Genomic DNA, 5913 nt, shown 5'->3' with positions numbered 1-5913 from the left:
AGGAGAATACAATGACTACCTTCCCCAGAACTATTTTCCCAATACCTCACCAGTTGCCAGTCTGATAACCAGATCCAACAAATAAATCACTCAGGCGACACATATTTACTGAGCATCTACTCTGGGCAAACAGAAGCGACAAAATGTCCTTTGGTCTCATGATACAATTCTTGTTCCCCTAAGATTCCCACGAGGCCAACTAAGATCTCCCTGGAGTCTGAAGGCATGCGAACTTGCCCTTCATTATCACCACGGCCAGCGAACGAGCGTGCTGAGGAGATGGATGTAGAAGGGCGAAGACAGGCAAGTGGGCACCAGGCAGTCTTAACCCAAGAAATCTGGGTAAAACAAGAGTTGCTGGAAGTTGGCTGGGTGAAGTGTGCATTAATTAACTGCCAGCCAACTGGTTCAGATAAGCGCTCGTAATTAATGAGTCATTAGAAACACGAAATAATCCTGAGCCATGCAGCAAGCCCAGAAGCAATCTTCCAGTTCTGCGGCTGTGCTTAAATGCAAAGCTAATTTCTGAGGGCTTGCCGTTTGTCATAGGACTGTGGTGAATCATGATGAATTGATGAATGTGCTAGTGTATCGACTATTTACAAGTCCTCCCCTGAGGAAGTGCACCATCCTGAGAGCAGCCCCTAACAAGCGACAGTTAAGTGTGACTGCCTCTTGTCACCAGGAGAGGAGTGGGAAAGTGTGTGTTTGGGGGCGTGTGTGTGTGTGTGTGTGTGTGTGTGTGTGTTTATAAATAGGGAGAAAGGAGAGACAATAAGTATCTATTTGAACACTAGGTGGCCTGGGGAATCACACTGCTCTCTAATCCAGACACTGTCTTCCGTAGTAATACTTCCAAAATCCCACCGCGAGGGAGTGACTGGCTTGCTGCAAGCTCTGGCTATGCAGCTGACCTAGAGGGAGGACAGCCATGGATTCTAGTGACTCTCAGACAAAATCCCTGCTCTCCACCTCAGGATTCTGACCCAGGCCCCCCTCAGCCCTGGTGTGTCAGGAGGGAAACAGCACAGCCCAGTCATTGTTTGTGCTATTTATAGCTTATTGTTTAAAAGAATTGAAAATGACTGCCCGCTGCGTGGCAAACTTCAGACCTCCTGCATGAAGTTGGCAGCACTTTCACTGGAGGAGATGTTAAAACTTCAACATATTATAGGCTGTTCAGGAGACATGGCCAGCCCCAAACCCTGCCTTTCTGAGATTATTTTTCACGTGGGTCCTTCTGATCCTGATATGAACCAGAGTAACTTTGATAAAAGGCTAGCGTTTGTTTTTCAACCAACACTTACCTTTTATTATATAATGCTTAAGAAAATAAAATTTCAATGATTTCTCTTTTGATCATTCTCTGATTTTAGCACAATCTCTGCCCTGCTAACATATTTATGCAAAAGATAAATGAGGCATAATTGGTAGCTCAGGATCAAAGTTACACATGTCAACCTTAGGATGTCATCAGATTCTGTGTACATTTTTACCCTCGGCCGCATACCATAAGTCAGCCAAAGCTACATTCATGAATGAATGAGCGAATTTGCATGTTTTCCTCACAGACTGAGTCCCGTGGCCCTCCGTGTCTTCACTTTTAGAATGTCTTTCTTCAGGAGAGGAGTCCCCAGATGCGGCAGTCAGTTAACAAGATCTTCTGTTAAGAGAAAGGTCAGTCTAGCCAGAGGGGTCTGGAAAGAGAGCTGCCCTTCTGAAAACTTCAACCAGCCAGTGAAAACTCTCTGGCCCTTTCTCTTTGAGGCGGTGTTCAGCGGTCCAGATGTTTGTGACGACCCGAGAGGCAAGACCATCACCCTGCGAGTCAAGCCTAAGGACACGTTCAAAAGGTCAAAACCAACATCTCCGACAAGGCCTCATTCCCGCCCCTCTCGCCCCTCTCACACCCCTCTGCAGCCCTTCACCTCCTCCTCCCACAGCCTCACCAGCAGTGTCTGGATGCACGGGCAGCTCGAGGACAGGATGGTGACACATTCCCAAATGACAGCATCTCAGGAGACCGCTGAAGTAACAGCTGTGATGGCAGAGACTCGGGAAGTCGTACCCCATTGGGTTTTCTTTCTTGTAACTGCTTTAGCCAATGAAACTCCCTGTCCTGCAGTGCATTCGGGCTCATAGTGAGCCTATGGGGCAGGAGAGAGCCGCTGGAGTGAGTTCTGAGACTGAGATTTGTCCATAGGATGACTGGTGGAATCTACCTGCTGGTCTTGTTAGCAGGCTGGCAGATGTGTGACCTACTACCCCACCAGGGTTCATTCAATCAGTGACAGGGAAACTTGATTTAGGGCCCAGGGAAGTCGACCCTAAGAGGAGACTCTCCGTGGCAGACCAGGGAACAGGCAGAGAAGGGCTGAGTGCTTTACTTTCTTCTTGGAGAAAAGTTTGTTGGTATGACGGCGCTCCTTCTTGGGGCAGTGGACAGCGCCGGGGCATAGGAGAGCTGGACACTGGGCGGTGAGTCATCTTGTCGAAGTTGTCCCTCTGTGCAGCTGGCTGAGGGAAGGCTCCATGAGGCCACCTCGCATACAAAGCGCCAGGGGCGGGTGGACTGTGGAGAGCAGGTCTACCTGCACACACCTGGGCCCACCATGCGTTGGCATGGACTCCATAGCAATGCCTTTGGTTTGGGTTTTGCTATTACTCAGTAAAGAACGTTGCTATAGGTGACAAGAAAGATGGACACACACGGGGACGCCTTTAATGCCTGGAGTCAGTACTAACATGTTCGCTCTTCGGAAAACGTTCCAAACTATCCAAAGTCACTGATACGTTCAGTTACATACCAAGGTACTACCACATTATTTGCTGTCAAATACAAGTAAGATTAAGTTCCTGTGTGTCTGAAACAGGTCCCTCCTGGAAGGGCTCTATCAATCTGCCAAGCAAGCAGCTCTTCTGACTGCTTACCCTGTCTCATCCACATACCATCTGAAAAAGAACGAGCAGGAAATGCCTTTTCATATTTCCATTTACTGGTTCTGTCAAACACTTTATTTGCCTCGAGGGGGCATTTCTAAAGACTTGACAGAAAAAATATTTCCACACTGGGCTGTCAAACCAGGTGTCGGGGTTAGGCATGAGATCTTCGGCCAAGTCAACCTTCATTGCACAAGCAGGCTAACGCATCACACTGATTTCTGGGTTGAATTGAATGGCTTCAAAGTTTCGAGAAGTCGCCCTTCACATGCTTTGTTTGTTTGCTATGGTTTTGCTTTTTCTTTTAAAAGTTTTATGTAGCTACAACTCCTGAGCAAAAGGCTTCTGATCTTTGGCAAAGAGCAAATACCACAGAAATAAAATAAGCAAGAACAGAATGACATTCTGAGCATAAAGGCTTGGTGTCATGTTAATTCATGGAAGAGTAGAAAAATATTGCAGCTGGATGGAAATACATGTTCCTCGGCTTTGTTTTGAAGGCAGTTTAGGGTTGCAACAAAGCCGGTCTTGACTCAATGGCATTGGCTTTGGAGAGTTAGGGTTTGTTTGGAAAAGAAGGATGTTGCAACACTCGAAATTTAACTACTGTATATTACAAGATATTCTTTTGAAAAGAGGCCTTCGAAATCTTAGTATCCATATTATGATTTAACATTACACCGATTTCGTTGTCTTCCAGGTCCTATTTCCCAATCCACCTATTAGTCCTGTTGCATTCTCAGTCACCTTTGATATCTCCCTTTGTTCTTCTGTAACACACTTTATATTTCCATGGTGCCTTTTATCTCACAGCATATTGCAAACATCAGTTAATTAAACGACTTACCATCCTGTGTGGGTAGAGGAATCCTATTAGTTTCACTTTAAAGCTGAGTAAAAGCAGGTTTCCTGAGGGGAGGTGACTTGCAAGCAAGACAGTGGCCAAACCAGACATGGCTTCCCAATGTGTGATGTCTGTTTATCTGCTTTTCCTAGCACAACGTTATTAACCCCAATCTCTATTCTTCTCACAGCTATACGTGTTATGGAGTCAAGACATCGACACTAAAATCCATTTGAAGAGCAACTCAAATTCATCCAATATTCCTCCTCCTGTTCACTCTTCCTCCCCCTCCCACCCTGCTGAAAAAAATTCCATTGAAGAATGTCAAGAGCTTTGTCTCCATGATCTGGCGTTGCTATAACAGAAATGTTGCCAGCAGATGGCTTTAACAAGTACTAAAGTATTCTATCTTTGTTTAGGAGGCTAATCATCTATGATAGGCCAGGTTGACTAGAAAAATAAATACAGAGACACTCATATATGTTTAAAAAGAGCTTTACATCGGAGAGTAATTTTATATTAAGAAAATGTCCCGACCCAGTTCAGATCAAGTCCCTAAGTCCGATATTAGCCCATAAGCCCAATACTAATAAAAAAATCCTTCTTCAGACTCACACAGTCACATGCAATGATGTAAAATTCAGAAAGATCATAGGCCAGTGGGTGCAAAGTCTTGTGGATCCAGTGGCAAGGGAAGCATATCAGCCCAGGCACACGTCTCCATATGGTTCCTTCAGCTCTCTGAATACGGCTCTTCAGTAGAAAGGTGAAGCAGAGAGAGGGTGCTCTTGCAGGTCTCAGCAAGTCTCTGCATGGCTTTCAACAGGAAGACCAAAGCAGAGAGAAAGAAAGAGTATATAGCCTTGCTCCAGAGAGAAAAAGTAAGTTCCCAGAATGCTCATGAGAAGGCCATGTACAAGGAGGCATCATCGGGCTGTGACCTGACTGACAGGCTAGACTCCACCCCTACACTTAGTTATCAAGTTGACATGAAATTATGTAACTACCACATCATCTGTCTTTAGGGTAACAGCTACAGGGAAGCCTTCCCTTCTGTTGACTCTGGTGTAAGGTCTTTGCCAGTATTCTTCCCATGGAGTTTCTGAAGCTGTAAATGTTGTGGAAGGAGTTAGCCATCCTCTTTCTTCATATGGGATCTAGTGGGAGGGTTATCACTCTCAATGCCGAATCCATTGTACCACCAGGGCTTATGGAATTACATCAGATCATAACATAGAGATAATGAATTACATCATACCGAGAATCGTGGATACATATATTTTTAATAATCATTTTATTAGGGGCTCATACAACTCGTCATAATCCATACATACATCGTTTGTGTCCAGCACATTAGTACATATGATGACTTCATCATTCTCACACACCTGCTTTCCACTTGAGCCCTTGGTGTCAGCTCCTCATTTTTCCTCCCTCCCTCCCCGCTCCCCCCTCCCCTTGAACCCTTGATATTTTATAAATTATTATTATTTTATCATATCTTACCCCATCAGACTTCTCCCTCACCCACTTCTCTGCTGTCCATTCCCCAGGGAAGAGGTCATATGTAGACCTTGTCCTCTGTTCCCCCTTTCTCCCTCACCTTCCCTCCACCCTCCTAAAATCGCCACTCTCTCCACTGGTCCTGGGGGGTTCATCTGTCCTGGGTTCACTGTATTGCCAGTTCCTATCTGTGCCAATGCACATCCTCCAGTCCAGCCGGATATGTAAGGTAGAATTGGGATCATGGTAGTGGGGTGGAAGAAGCATTTAAGAACTAGAAGAATACAAATGTGCTTTACACAATTGATGTGTGTATGGATTGGGATAACAGTTGTATGAGCCCCTAATAAAATGTTTAAAAAAAAAAAAAGAAACTAGAAGAAAATTGCATATTTCATCATTGTTACCCTGCACTCGGATTGGCTCCTCTCCTTCCCGGAGCCCTTCTGCAAGGGGATGTCCAATTTCCCCCGAATGGGCCCTGGGTCCCCACTGCACTCCCCCTCATTCACAATGTTATAATTTTTTTTTTATGCCTGATACCTGATCCCTTTGCTGCCTTGTCATCTTACAGGCTGGTGTGCTTCTTCCATGTGGGCTTTGTTGTTTCTCAGTTAGATGGCCCC

General features: G+C 45.4%; 1 pseudogene; it reads left to right on the top strand.

Moving 5' to 3' along the window:
- Window positions 1-225: 225 nt before the first annotated feature.
- The window catches only part of LOC115870356, a 23940-nt pseudogene continuing 18252 nt past the window's right edge, over window positions 226-5913 (top strand).

This window comes from Echinops telfairi, unplaced genomic scaffold (genome assembly GCF_000313985.2).
Source record: "Echinops telfairi isolate 266 unplaced genomic scaffold, ASM31398v2 ScPeMD7_2;HRSCAF=8, whole genome shotgun sequence".
Classification (NCBI taxonomy): Eukaryota; Metazoa; Chordata; class Mammalia; order Afrosoricida; family Tenrecidae; genus Echinops; species Echinops telfairi.
This window is presented reverse-complemented; position numbering and strand designations above follow the sequence as displayed.